Genomic DNA, 16,026 nt, shown 5'->3' with positions numbered 1-16,026 from the left:
AAAGAACAGAAGTACACTAAGAAAGGTGTTGTAACAAAGGCTATGCACATTTTTACCAGGTATTAACCATGTTTCTAAGTACTTTACATGGATTTTCTCATCAAATCTCATTGAATTTTAAGAGAGTAAAATTGAATTGAATTGAATTTGACTAATACAAAGGGACTCCAAAAAGTTCATGAAAATGGAATTAGAAGACATTCATTTTGGTGCAAACGATTTTTGAAATCCACACATAGCTTTTTTTATGAATATATTTTTTCATTAACTTGCTGAAGACCCCTCATATGCATAGATTTAAATTTGTTGAGCAAAAATAAGTTTATGTTTCTAATTGTTATTCACTTGTTTATTTAAGAGGTGGAGAGAAGAAAGAGATTCCAAAATGCATGAAATGACCAAGGGTGGGTCAGACCAAAGCTGGGAGTGGGAACTCCATTCAGATCCCCCATTCAGATGGCAGGGACCCAACCACTTGAGTCTTCACTGGTTACCAACAGGGTACACGTTGTCATGAAGCTGAGGTCATAAGCCCTGGCTGGGACTCGAATCCAGTACTCCAATATGAGATGAAGACATCTCTTCTGACATCTTAACCATCAGGCCAACTACCCACTCCAAAACTTATCTGTTACTTCCATTTGCCTTGATTTTTTTTATGTAGCCTCAAAATTATTGAGCATCCATGTGCAAGGCACCATAGTAGATGTTTAAGTTATCCCTGTTGAAACAAGAATGAAAGTGAAGCACAGAGGAGTGAAGTCTTTGGCACAAAGTCACACAGCTGGTACATAATAGAATCAGGGTTACAGGTCCAGGTAGTCTGTCTTCAGAACCCAAACCCAGAACCATCCTATTTAATCACCCACTGTATCATCACACAAAGGACTTGGAAAGTGTTTGCCCAGCCGTCTATTATACCTCCACCCCAACCCTTGATGAGACAAAAAAGATGTCTCTGTGTGTGCTATTGGAAAGGAGACAAGCTAGAAGGAAATGAGGATGGGCAATGTGGGCAGAATCCTGGCTCTCCAAGGAAAATAACCAACATCTCAGATATGGACTTTGGAGAATATAAACATTTAAACTGTGACAACACTGTGAGTAGCAAAAAACAAAAAACAAACAAACAACTTTCTTCTAGAATGCAAAGACTGTTATCCACTTCAACAAATAAATCACTCATGTCATCGACAAGTGTGCAAATTTTTAGCACAAAGCTACTTTGTTGCATTTGCTTCATTAACATCAATGGAAATACCAAGCAATATTTATGTTGGAACTACATCGTCATCAGAGTTAGCTATAGATCCAAGAGTTACACAGAAATCAATGAAAAAGATCCTAAGAGAATCGATGAGCTATACAGAATTTCAAAAGAAGTGTTGAATATTTGAAAATGATATCCTACATATCCTTTTATTGGTAGAATTTATACTAAATTTAAATATATATGAGTATATATTTGTGTGTGCACATATATACTTCACAGAGCTCACAGAGAGAGCGACATTTGGTGTAGGTGGTTAAGCCACTGTTTGTGCCAACATCCCATATCAGAGTGCCAGTCTGAGTCCTGGCTGCTCTGCTTCTGATCCAGCTTCCTGCTAACATGCCTGAGAAATACTGGAGCCCCTGCCATCCGTGTGGGAGACCAGGATGGAGTTCTTGGCTCCTGGCTTCAGCTTAGCCCAGACCTGGCTGTTGCAGCCATTTGGGAAGTGAACCAGCACCTAGGCACTTGGGCCATCTTCTACTGCTTTCTCAGTCAAAGTAGGGAGCTGGATCGGAAGTGGAGCAGCCAGGACTCGAACCGGCGCCCATATGGGATGCAGGCACTGCAGGTGATGGCCTTACCTGCTACACCACAGCACCGGCTTCTTAAAGGGGCAGCTCTTCTGTAAAATGAAGCTTTGTCAGCAAATTAGTATTGAACTCCGTCTTGGTTGCCCTGTGGACCTTGGCCTGCCAATTCCTATCCCAAGGGAACTGGTCTTGGCGACACTCCCTGCATAACACAGACCTGCAAACGGTGGTCTCTGTCGTTTTAGTCACCAGAAAGAAAATTAGCAACAGTTCACTCATTCTATAGCACATGTGACATTCGATAATCCCAACTCATTTAAATGTTATCCTTGCCCCAAGGCCTCAACAGAGTCTCAGCCCCTAAGTTGCGAATGTGTTCTTTCTTTAGCTAAACTGCCTCCACGGAGCTGCTTCTACGCTATGTGCTAGGTTAGGTGATGGATCTATGTCATTTACTCGAAATTTGGTAAACTCACCTAATTCCAAGCCCATCTGTGTGGCAAAATCATCCTGTCTTGAATACGGCGCCACTTGTTCAAAGAAATGGTGTATGCTACCCCAGCTTCAGCCAACTAATTGAAGCCAACAAGCTTCAAAGAGGCAAACTCTAAGAATAAATCCTCAAATGTCAAGACTACCTAGGAGGAATGAAGAAACATATGGGATCCCAGTCATTCTGCAAATTATGCATGCCAAGGGGTCTGAGGGGGCTGGACTCCAGACAGCAGCTGCCTGCCTTCCAGAAAATTCGTGTGGCCAAGTAATCCTAATTGTAACCCTGAAAAAAAAAAAAAAAAAAAGAAACGAATTGTACATTGAAAACCTTTGCAAAGATTCTTATCACAAAGGAACATCGTGTTGCATTGCATTTGCAGAACAATTCATGTTATAGCTCTAAAGCCAATCCAAAAATGTCCCCTAATGTCAGAACAGCCTTCGCACGTGAATGGAATGCACGGTGTCCACCTTGTCCGCTATGGGGAATCGAGGCCAGCAGCTTCCCTGGATGGGACCCCAGAGCTCCATGCGAAGCTTCTGGCATGCACCTCACTGACTTCCAAAAGTGAACCAATGGTTCTCGTGCCAGGAAGAAAGAGATCAAAATGGCTCAGATGTGTAAACTCAGAGAGAGTTAAAAAGGCCTTTCTGTTTAAAGGAGATGTATGGCCCAAAAAGAAAACAGAAACTGAAAAAGTGCAAGAAGTCAGCCACGCTTACACAGCTCTGAGTCTGCCGCATGAGCTATGGGGTTGGAAAAAAAGGGACCTGGAGCTGGCAGGGTGCAGAGGTGAGGGTGCCTGCTCTGTGCTGGGCTCTGCATTCAGTATTTGTCAGGGGTGATCACCAACCCTCACAACATCCCGAGATAGGTATTACTCACCATCACATACCAGATGGGGGAACGCAGAGAAGTCGAGAACTTACCTAAGGACACACAGCTAAAAAGCGGCAGAACTGAGATCCAAATGCAGGCCCGTTTGCCTCCACTGCTCTTTTCCTGTACGTTGTCTGCAGTGATGGAGAGGACATAAGGCCAGAACCAGAGACACAGGAAGGAAAGCAGACCCCCAACGCCTCCCTTGGAAAGTGGCTGCTCCCTGTTATCTGGTGAAGCGGCTGTGCTCAGTGAGCTTGTCTAGGGAGGGAAGGTGTCCTAAATCCTGCCTTCTGCAACTCCCTTCATAAATCTGTCCTATAAATCTGCCCCAGGTATCTCTTTTACAAATATACCAGACCTACCGACCACTGCAAGTGTGGTGCTTAGTCACGTAGGCTGCAATTTCAGCCCACCAATGCTGTGCCAGTTAAGGTACGATGCTGATGAACCTACAAATAGTGTAAGAAACTGGGGTTGCATGCTCAGTTCTCAGGAAATGATTCCCCCTGAGCCCGCTGGCTTTAATCAACTGCTCTCGATCCTCCACTGTTTGCACACAGAGAGTTTTCCTACCCCAGCTTTCTGTAACAATGACTGGAGAGCAAGCCGGGCAACTCCCACTACCAAAGAGGCAGTGGCGAACTTGACCCCACCGTAGGCTGTCACCCCCAGCTGGGGATGATACATGGCAGGAAGTTCTAGACAGTGACTTTTGGGGGGGGGGGGCGGGTAACCAAGTGAGGAGGGGGCTGAGATTAGCTGGAAAAGGACAATCTGTCCGAGTAGAGGCAGCATCCCAGCCAATGGATGCGGATGGAATCAGGCACAGGTTTGGCTTCAGGGAGAGGGACTGGTACAGCTATACTCACAGAACCCCAGTCCCATGCAATCCCAGACTGGAGGCCAAAGTCCCGTTCTGTGGGACAGGCACTCAGTGCAGTGGCCTATGGAAGATAAGGGGGAGGAGAGAATGCAAGTTACAGCTCAGTAGGCCACAGGCCCTAGAGATCCATCCCGGGGTGCCTGGACTTCCCGCTGAGCCCTGTAAGACCCACTCAGCTGGGGCTACGCCTCCTGAGGGCCTAAGGCAGCCTCAGCCTGAAAAGGAGGAATCCAAGCCTGGCTGTGTAAGAAAACCACAGAAACAGCGCCACCACCCGGTTATGTACGGAGAATCTACCCTGTGCCTGGCTCCAGGCTTCAGGCCGGAGATGCAGTGGAGAGTAAGACAGAGGGAGCCCCAGCCCCACGGAGCCCACCTTCTAACAGGGGAGCCAGACAATGAACAAGGAAAGCAACAGATAAGTAAGATATTTGCAAGTCAAAAAGTGCTAAGAGAGCAGACAGCAAGAGGCAGGGATCAAAGGAGAAAAAAAGAAAAAAGAGTAAGAGTAGCTGGGATAAATTTTAGGTCAAATACTCAGCGAGCGTCCTCTACACAGGGAAGTTGTTCAGCAGGGAAAGAAAAGGGGTTACGCCCAAAAGAAGCAGAAGGAAGAGCAGGCCAGGCAGAGGGAGCAGCTTGAAAAACCTGCCTGAAGTGGGGAGCAGGTTGGATGTTCTAGAATCCGGTACACCCAAGTAGGGGTGTGAAGCTGGCCTTGCTCCCGGGAGCAGATGGACAGCTGGTCCAACCAGAGAGCTCTGTGAAGGGTTGCTTGCGGGGAGCCTGCAGGACCTCTGTGTCCACCTTACCACCTCCATAGTCGCCCACATGCATGGCAGAGCCGTGCATGTATCTGTCTTGTCAAGTAAATAAAGCAATCACAGATAACACGGGTGGTAAGACAAGAACCACACACACAGAACGAGTCCCCACAGCTGTGTTCGTACGAAAAGAAGAAGAGGAACCATCTGACTCTCCATCAGTAAGGACCACACCAGGGAAGTCACTCTGGGGTTGGGGGTGGAGGGGCACTTCGAAAAGCTCCTGGGAAAATGTAATGAAAAAAAAATAAGATTATTTTGGCATGAGAATAGTTTGAAATTGATGCATGGTTTTGTTCATAATATACACCTTCCATAAATTTTTGAAGATCCCTGGTGTATCCCTTAAGTGAAATAACAGTTCCAAGAGTTGAAATTGCTACTATTAATCTACATTTTTATTTTATATTATTTTTATTTTTTATTTATTTGAAAGTCAGAGTTACACAGAGAGAAGGAGAGAGAGAGAGAGAAAGAGAGAGAGGTTTTTCATCCGCTGGTTCACTCCCCAATTGGCTGCAACAGCTGGAGCTGTGCTGATCTAAAGCCAGGAGCCAGGGGCTTCTTCCAGGTCTCCCACACAGGTGCAGGGTCCCAGGGACTTGGGCCATCTTCTACTGCTTTCCTATGCCATAGCAGAGAGCTGGATGAGAAGAGGAACAGCTGGGGCTTGAACCGGTGCCCATATGGGATGCCGGCACTGCAGGCTGGGGCTTTAACCCACTGTGCCACAGCGCCGGCCCCTCTACATTTATTTTATTTTCTAGCAGGAAAAGATACCCACACATTATTATATGCAGAGAAAACATGTTACTTAAATGGCATATGCTATATAAATCGGGTCATCTTTCTGTAGGGGAGAGAGAAATTGATAACTATATGGATATGACCCCTCCTGCACACCTTCAAAAAAGAAAAGCCCAAGGGAAAAAAATATAAACCCTGAAATTTGAACAGTGGTAACTTTGAATGGGTGAATGTGAATTTTGCTTTTTTTTTAATACTTCAATGCATTGGCATTTACCGTTACAATTAGTACACATCTCTATACCTGCATGTCTCTGCTCTGACAGACAAAAAGAGCAAACAAAAGCCCATGTTTCTTTAGGAAGAACTAGACCAGCAAGCCTGGAAGCTTCAGGTGGCAGTCAGCAGGAGCCAGGCTGCCAGCCAGCTGCTCTGCTACTGCTATGATCAAAACATAGTTTGTGCTTATTGGATTCAGTTCAACAAACATTTCCCACTCAGCCACTCTGGGCCGGCTCTGATGAGATCAGGAGGTAGAGACGAACCCAGCTGAGGCTTTGATCTCTATAAACTCACAAGAAAGTGACCCAACTCGGAACCCACATTGGCAGAAGACTGTGTTCCTTTGCTTGAGTCGCCCTAACAAAGGCCACGGACCGTGTGCTTCACCAACAGCAACTTACTTTCTCAGAGTCAAGACCCGCAAGTTCAAGGTCAAGGTGTTGTAGGTGGGGTTCTCCTAAGGTCTCTTGCCCACCTCACATACGGCTGCTTTCTCCCTGTGCCGCCACTTGGTGGTCACTCTGTACATGGTCAGGGTTCACATCTCTTCTTATGAGGACACTGCTCAGAGAGGTTTGTGGATGGAAGATCTCTCTCTCTCTCTCTATCTCTCTCTCTGCCTCTCCTCTCTCGGTTTAACTCTGACTTGCAAATAAACAAATATTTTTAAAAAGTGAATGTGTCATCCGGTACCTATTATGTTATAAGACAAAAGTAATTTTCTTTCTTTCTTTTTTAAAAGATTCATTTATTTATTTGCAAGTCAGAGTTATACAGAGATAGAAGGGGAGGCAGAGAGATTGAGAGAGAGAGAGAGAGAGAGAGAGAGAGAGAGGTCTTCCATCTGTTGGTTCACTCTCCCAATTGGCCGCAGTGGCCGGAGCTGCGCCATCTGAAGTCAGGAGCCTGGGGGTTTCTCCAGGTCTCCCACGCAGGTGCAGGGGCCCAAGAGCTTGGACCATCTTCCAGTGCTTTCACAAGCACATTGGCAGGGAGCTGAATCAGAAGTAGAGCATCCAGGACTCCAACCAGAGCCCATATGGGATGCCGGCACTGCAGGCAGCAGCTTCACCCACTACACCACAGCACCGACTCCAACACATTCACTTTAACAATTTACATTCAAGATCAAAACTGGCCAAAATATACTGAAGAAATGAATAATTTCCACCAAGGAGCTAACACAACTGAGAAAAAGAACACATGGAAGAAAATTTCCAGAGAGTTCATATTTGTTAACATATTAAAGCTTTATACTCTAATAACAACTCCTCGAATCCCTCTCCTTTATGTGTAACAAGGTGAATCCGGGTTAAACAAAAGCAGGAATTAAAATACCGAAACCACCCACAAGATAGAAGAACTATTTTTCTTTTTTCCTTTTTTTTTTATTTTGACAGGCAGAGTGGACAGTGAGAGAGAGAGACGAAGAGAAAGGTCTTCCTTCCGTTGGTTCACCCCCCCAGGTGGCCGCTACGGCTGGCGCACCCCACTGATCCGAAGCCAGGAGCCAGATGCTTCCTCCTGGTCTCCCATGGGGTGCAGGGCCCAAGCACTTGGGCCATCCTCCCCTGACCTCCCGGGCCACAGCAGAGAGCTGGACTGGAAGAGGGGCAACCGGGACAGAATCTGGCACCCCAACCGGGACTAGAACCCGGGATGCCAGTGCCACAGGCGGAGGATTAGCCTAGTGAGCTGCGGCACCAGCCGAAGAACTATTTTCCAATAAGTCATGTTCACAAAATGCCCTCACTTCGTCTTAGGAATGTGTGAAGCCAAGTCTGCTTTAAAGTCTATGGAAGGAAGTAGAATGTCCTCGCTTTACTGGAAATAAAGGATCTTCCCAAGGGATATGAGCTGCCCATTGTTACAGACATTAAATGTAAGAAAATGACCCAATTTTAACTTTAAAGCAAACTGATTTCTTCAATTCCTTTGATCCTAGCAATATCAGGGCTATTGCTAGTAACATGTTCTTGTTAGTGCACACACACACACATCTACACACACACACACACACACTTCTACATCCTCTGCCTTCTCTTTTGTCCAGGATCCCATCTAAAAAACTGGAAGTGAGCCAGCAGTGTTTCCATAGAAACAGCACCACTTACCATCACCACCGTGCCAGGAATGGGGTTGGTAACCCAACAGATGCAATAGTAGTGTGGGCATCTGTCCATTCTTTCTCTGAAACACAGGATATTTCAAAAGCTTGAGCAAAATGAAATTAAAGATGATTTGGACAGGGGGCTGATGTTATGGCTCAGTGAGGTAAGCTGCAACCTGTGATGCCAGCATCCCATATGAGAGCTCTGGTTAGAATCCCAGCTGCTCCACTTCCACATCTCTGCTCATGTGTGCCTGGGAAAGCAGCGGAAGATGGCTCAACTACTGGGGACCCTGCACCCACATGAGAGACCAGGATGGAGTTCTATACTCCTGGTTCTGCCTGCCCAGTCCTGGCTGTTGCAGCCATTTGGAGAGTAAACCAGTGAATGCAAGCTCTCTTTCTCTCTCCGTCACTCTGCCTTTCAAATACATGAAAATAAATCTTTTTAAAAAAATCTTATTTGGGTGTGAAAAATGGAACCTATTTACCTTATGGCTCTTCAAAACATTTATGAAAATTATTGAAAAATCTGAGTGTGAATTTCAAAAAATGTTTGTGCTAACATGAATTGAGCACTAATTCCACTCTCCACAAACTTTCTGCAGAATGTGTATCTAGTGCCCTGTGACCCTCCATCCTCTCAGTCGTACCCAACATTTCTGTAGCAACATCCATCCCTCAGTTCCAGCCACAGAATGTAGATGGCGTTGATTCCACTGAACCAGGAGAAGAGCCTATTAGGGCTTAAGTCAATCAATATTTCTTTCTTCCACACTGTCTGCCATGGTTGGCATAAATGTGATCTTTTTACTTGGACCCAGGGAGGTATGAGACGATTTCATTGAATATTCCTGGTTATGATCACTAACTGGTGGGCTATGCACTCCAGAATAAAAGTGGTCATTTTGCGACCTGAAAGGAAAAGCTGCCACCATGATGGGCCAGCAGTTAGAGCTTCAAACGGAAGCCCATTCAGGCACGGTTAGCATCTAGTTCAGGCACGGTTAGCATCTAGTTCAGGCATGGTTAGCATCTGACCATTCTCTTAGGCTGACATATTGTTCCCCAATTAATTTACTACTTTGAATTATGGTTTCTGTCCCTTACAACAAAAAGTGCTCTAAGTGACTCCAATGAAAAAAAGAGAGAAGAGGAAGAAAAGAATGAAAGAAGTGATAAGCCAGGTATCCAGCCCTGTAGGGGAACATGGGGCCAGTGCTGTGGTGTAGCAAAAAAAAAAACGCTTCCTGCAGTGCCAGCCTCCCATATGGGTACCGGTTCAAGTCCCAGCTGCTCCACTTCCAATACAGCTCTCTGCTATGGCCTGGAAAAGCAGAATATGGCCCAAGTCCTTGGACCCCTGCACCTGCGTGGGAGACCTGGAAGAAGCTCCTGGTTCCTGGCTTCAGATTGACCCAGCTCCAGCCATTGTGGCCAATTGGGAATGACCTAGAGGATGGAAGACCTTTCTGCCTCTCTCTCTGCTTCTCCTTCTCTCTCTATGTAACTTTGACTTTCAAATAAATAAATAAATCTTAAAAGGGGGGGGGGGATTGCTATGGGCACACCCTGCATTCATATACCTTGTACTAGACTGCAATGTGCTATATAGCAATCAAGAAAAAAAAATCCTCACTTCCCTTCACAAAACAAAATTATGGTAAATCTACACAAAATTCCCACTTCCCGCTTCGTCTCCTTGATGGCCAATCTTCAGTCAATATGTGTGTGATTCACTTGATAAATCCCAGCAGCAAATACCCACTCCAGACTAATTTTCTTTGTCATATTTCATCATCAGCTGCAATATTTGATTATTTTGACACAGTTGAGTACGTAGGCAGATACTTCAGATGACTCCTAAAAAGGGGGACTGAAAGGTCAATCTTTTTTCCGCCAAAAATCTTTAAAGTCTATAAGTTTTTTTTCATAATTCACATTTTCCATGACTTTTCAAAGACCTATGTATGCATGAATTTCTAATTTTTGTAGTTACTATTGATATATTTATTTACTTACTATTTTAATGCACTTTATTTATCCTAAAGACAGAGTAAAATCTTCCATCGGCAGGTCCACTCTCCAGATGCTAGCAACTTCCAGGGCTGGACCACGCCAAGGCCAGGACACGGGCACTCACCTGTAGGGTCCCATGTGGGAGGCAGGAATCTGAGTGTGTGGGCCATTATCTGGATATGCACTGTCAGGAAGCTGAAACTGGAAGCAGAGGTGGTACTCAAACTAAGCACCCTATTAGGGAATGAGGCATCCCCCAGGGTTGCTTTAGCTGCCGGCACCAAACACTCATCTTAGATTTTAAACTTTTTGCACCAAAATAAACTCTTATTTTCGTGAAGTATCTTTGTATTTTCCAAATGTTGGAGATGGGACTATTTTTATCTAGGAGAAAAATAAGTTCTGCCTTATATGTGTAATCTCATTAAACTGCACAGTAACCCTGTGGGGAATATGGCAATTTCTTCATTTTCTAGGTGACAAAAAAAAAAAAAAAAAACCACACACACACACACACAACAACAACAAGATGTTCACGGAGGGTGTGTAGTTTGCCTAAGATTATACGGCAAGTAAATTGGAGAGTTGACATTCTGGCCCAGCTCTAACGACTAAACCTCTGATCTTGAATAATTTATTGATCATTCAATAATTTTTTGGATGCCATTGGAATAAGCAACGAGAATGCAACAGGGAATTATTGCAAGGCTATCCGCTCAGGGATTTTACAGTCCTGGGGAGGAGAAATACAGGGAGGTAGGTGAACTACCACAAGACACAAAAGTGCTTCTAGAGAACAGAGGACCAAGTTGGGTGGGAACATGGAAGATGGATTCTGGAAGCAAAAGAAAGGCTTCATAAAAGCAGGAGGATACTGGGAATCAGGGCATTTGCCAGGGGAGAGGAACAGGCAATAAACTTGGAGAGCCCCCTCCCTGACCCCCCCGACACCATATGATGGAGAAGTATTGGGGGAATGCCAATACTCCATTATGTTTTGTCTCTTATGTAATTTGGGGTCTGGGTTGGCCACCACTGGAGAGACTTTGAGTTGGTTGTTATCACTTTTGCTGCTGTTAAAGAAGGGTCAATGTGACAGTGAAGCAATCACGTTGTAGCAGAAATCATGGTGCACAGGTGGTGTCAGGCTCTCCACTCTGTGGGCTACACATAACTAAGGTGTCCTGCTGTCAATGAGAGGACAGACATGCTTCTGTTTGCAGGAGTGGGAGTGAATGTTCATATTCTGTGTGTGCCATCTGCTTCAAAACTTAGAAAGCATTGCACAGCTTCAGAAATATTGTTGAAGACAGAAGTTTTCAGGTATACAGCAATTACTGAAAATTTCCACATGTGGAGGTGTCTGCCACCCATAATGAATCATTTAATTAATCGCAGCAGAAATAGTCAAATGTTCATCCATCCACGGAGACAAAGTCTCTAAAAGTATCATATTGCCAATAGGAAGAGCTAGTAAGATGCTCGCTGTGTTCTGAAATCTCTCATGTAGTTGATCCCTTTATTTTGCTTAAACCTGGGGATACAGCTTCCTAATAAAGACAGTGACAACAGTGGATCTACAGAAAATAACATCAGTATTCCATCCTGCCGACTGCTGAAATTACCACATGGTAGCTTCAGCCACCAACATGCGACGATGAATACCTTGGTGTAAAGTACCCGGCTAATAAATGTCACTGGTGCTTCCTTTTAGACCAAGATAATATAGTCCTGAAAAGTAACTACAGAAGAAAACCACAGCACAAGAAAGAAGTCAGGGGGGATGAGGGTGTGGATCAGTAGGTTAAGCCACAGCCTGCAACAGTGCCATCCCAATATGATCACCAGTTTGAGTGCTGGCTGCTCCACTTCCAATCCAACTCCCTGCCAATGCATCAGGCAAGGCAGAGGAAAATGGCCTGAGTGCCTGGGCCCCTGTCACCCACATAAGACACCAGAATGGAGTTCCTGGCTTCTGGCTATGGCATAGACAAGCCCTAGCCTCAGCCATTGAGACCATTTGGGAAGTGGACCACTGGATGGAATCTCCCTCTCTCTCTCTCTCTTGCTCTCTAACTCTCTCCATCCCCCCCTCCTCCCACTCTCAAGTAAACTTAAAAATCCTTTTAAAAATGAGTCAAAACTAATATTGAGTATTTTTGGGATATGAGGCAGGCTTTTCAAAGTTTCCAGTAGCACTATAATATTGAGCTCACCACAAGGAGGCTATAACTCAGTGAAGAGTGTGATGCTTGGAGACAAATAACGTGGATAAATCTTAATTCTATGACTTGCTGCTACATGGCCATCAACATAGCCTTATTTATAAATTCATTAATAGTAGTGCTTATTTAGAGTTTTGTAATGATTGAGAGAGATTTCTATATACAATCAATGCCTCATGTACCATTTAACACACACAATGGTACTTCAAAAATTCATGGAAAATTAAGTTAAAAGACACCTTTATTTTGGTGCAGAAATTTTTGAAATTCACGCCTAGAGGAGTCTTCCAAATTTCATTGGAAGTGTATATGATGAAAACCTGTACAGGGATTTAAAAAAATTTTTTGCACCCACATGACTCCATTTTCCACAAATTCTTTTAAAGTACCCTCATATACTGATCCCTTACTCCACAGGAGGCCACGGACTCTGTGGAAGACAAATAAATGAGCATAACATAGTCTCCAGTCACTGAGAGTTCCCCAGTTAGTAGGAATCAAGCCGTAGCATGAGCAGAGACAATCATGATGCATTTCAGTAAGTGTTTATCATCACCTGTCTATTAGGTGCAAGCTGTTGTCCCGAGTGCTAGGCTCTGTTGATAACTCCTTAACACATTATTGCAAGTCTTATAATAAGACATGTTTAGCGAAAAGCACTTTTTGATATATGGAGTTGAGAGGTTATTGCCGACAGGTAAGGGGGAGAGGATCAGAGAGAAGACAAAGGGAAGCCATGAAACAGTCCCGTCCTCAGAGGAGGGGCAGGTTGTCAACATATCAGTCAGGGGGCATGCTCCAAAAAGAGTTAGCTCAAGGGCCTGGGTTCTTCTAACCCAGAGAAAATACAGACCCTTGGTCCGCTCCTGGGAGATGGCCTCTGAGCTCCAGGAATATTCTGCTTGACGCGATGGCCTCTGTGAACCAGAGCCTTGCTCAGTGCCATGTAGTTTTTGCTAGCAGGTGGCAGCTTAACTTATTTCTTAACTGATTTCAGTCTGGATCCTTTTACTATAATAAACTGAAACTAAGAAAATAAGAGATTTTCTGAGATCTTTGAGAACTTCTAGTGAAATCACTGAGCCTGAGTGGTCTGGGGGACCCCTGTCATTGGGTATCAAATAACCTGAACTGTAAAAGAGAGGCAAGATTTCAGCATTTCAAAGTTGGGGCAAAAGGCGATTTAGAAGGCATGAGGCTTATATCACATACACACTCACACAAAAAACATACAACAACCAGGAAAGACGCTAAATACTTATATGTCAACACAATCTCAAGGTTGGGAGTGATTTCCCAGCATCTGAGACATATGGATTGGTAAATATTATTACCAATCAACAGATCAATTTCTAACAGGAATTGATTATATGCATATTATATACCTATATACAATATTCCATAATCTTGAATCATGTAAGAATCATCCTATAATATTTTCATTCCTACATTATAGAACTCAGATATTATTTTTACTATTGAGTAAGAATTATAGAGAATGTTTCCTATAATTCCCATTTCAAAGCTTACAATTTTTAGTATTGGATATAAGGTTAAATCTTTTTTTTAAATTACTAGGATAATTATTTTCAAATGTTGATACATTTGTATTTAGCAGTTTCAAAAAACTTATGAGCAATACAGATTTTTATACTGTCTTAAAATACTTTTTTTCTCAAATTAAGTCTCTATAGTGATTCAGTAGGATTAAGCTGGGTACCATTTCCCATAAGTAACTAAGCGTGCACTGGAATATAAAATTTACATTCCCGCTGTAGTTGATGCTAGTATCATGTTAACAGGAATACAATCTGTTGTGGTAGAAAAAAGTTTAGCACAATGTTGTTGTTTTAGTGGGCTCAAAAATGTTTGATGAATGAATGAATCAGAGACCAAAAGAAGGAGAAATTAGAAATATGCCTTGGAATAAAGGAATACGAACTTTATTGAAGAAATGTAAACCAGAATGATAGAATGATTTTCTGCAAAAAGAATGAAATATGTAATGGGAAAATATGCCTGGATAATTACCCTGAAGGTTATATGACAAATAAATAAATTAAATAATTGGAAGAGAAACTGTTTTCAGTGTTGCACTTTATGTTGGTGAATAAGAAATGATCCATTTCTCCTAATTATAGAAAAAAATTCACATTCTAAAATTCATGTGGCATTCCATGGGACTCCAGACAGCTCCAGTGGGGAATTCTACAAACTGAAATAATGAATACATACAGGAACATACAGGTAGCTATCTGTAATCTTGTTTTTAAAAAGATTCTTTGAGTCTGACACCAAAGTTATATCCTAAAGGAACAGATTGATATACCTGGCTATCAAAATCACAAATTTCTGTATTTTGGAACACTATTAGAAATATCTGGGGACTGATATTTGGCCAAACAAGCCTGCATCCCATAATGGAGTACTGGGTTTGATCCCTGGCTCTGGCTCCTGATTCTGGCTTCCTGCTAATGCAGATTCTTTGAGGCAGTAGTGAGAATTCAAGTAGTTGGTTCTCTGCCACCCATGTGGGGGACGTAGAGTCCCAGCCATTGAAGGCATCCGTGGAGTGAACCAGTAGATGGAATCTCTATCTCTATCTCTATCTCTATCTCTATCTCTATCTCTATCTCTATCTCTTTCTCATCTGTGGAGTGAACCAGTGATGGAAGATCTCTCTCTCTCTCTCTCTCTCTAACTCTATCTATATCTATATCTATATCTATATCTATATCTCTTTCTCATATGTGGAGTGAACCAGTGGATGGTTCTCTCTATGAGAGAGAGAGAGAAATATATATATATATATATATATATATATATTTGTATCTCTCTGCTTCTCATTTTTTAATTTAGAAGAAAATTATTTTAATTTACTTTCTAAATATTATGTGCAAATATATAATAAGCAGGTGATTAGTATCCTCAATATACGTAGAATTTTATTACAAGCCAGTAGAAAGTGTAATCAATATGAACAACTCACAACAGAAATTTAATTTACTAATAGAAATTTAAATTACTAATGATCATATCTGTTTCTGTTTATCAGAAGGCTAAGATACATTTAGTTTCTTTTTTAAAAACCCAATGCTAAATTCCAGTATGCAGAAAGGGTCCTCCACATGTTTCTGGTATTAATGGTCTAATCTATCAACCTCATTTTTCTCGACTTGCACTTCCAGTAACAATGATTATAATCAAGTTTTGGAGCATATCCCAAAATCTCGCTATCTGTTTGGATCTCAGTGAGATAGCCATTGGCTCTTCCTTTCATTTGAATATGAGCCGTTCAACTTATAGTACAAAGGTACTTTGAAAAGTTCACAGAACATAGAATTAAAAGATAAATTTCAAGGAAAAAATTTTTTGAAACTCATGCACTCAAGGGATTTGCAGAGAGTCCATGGGAAATGCATACAAGGAAAAAGTTGCACGGCTTTCAAAAAAACAAAAACACATTGCACCAAATTAAACTTGTCTGTCATTCCACTTTCCAAAAATGCTGAAGTACTTTCATCCTTGAAGAACGAGTCCTGTTTGTCATAACTGGCATGGTAATAACTGTCAAGGGTACAGATCTCGGAAGTACTGTGACCACAGAACGTGGCTGCCTACTACTACCTTGTTTTTGTTGTTGGTTGTTTGTTTGTTTTTACCGAAAGGGAGATAATAATAAAGAAGATAAGAAACAAAACTGTACAAAATGTTCATGTCAATCAGCATCCCTGGGAACCTGGGGGGGGGGG

Source organism: Oryctolagus cuniculus, chromosome 20, assembly GCF_964237555.1.
Source record: "Oryctolagus cuniculus chromosome 20, mOryCun1.1, whole genome shotgun sequence".
Lineage (NCBI taxonomy): Eukaryota > Metazoa > Chordata > Mammalia > Lagomorpha > Leporidae > Oryctolagus > Oryctolagus cuniculus.
Note: the sequence above shows the minus strand (reverse complement) of the source record.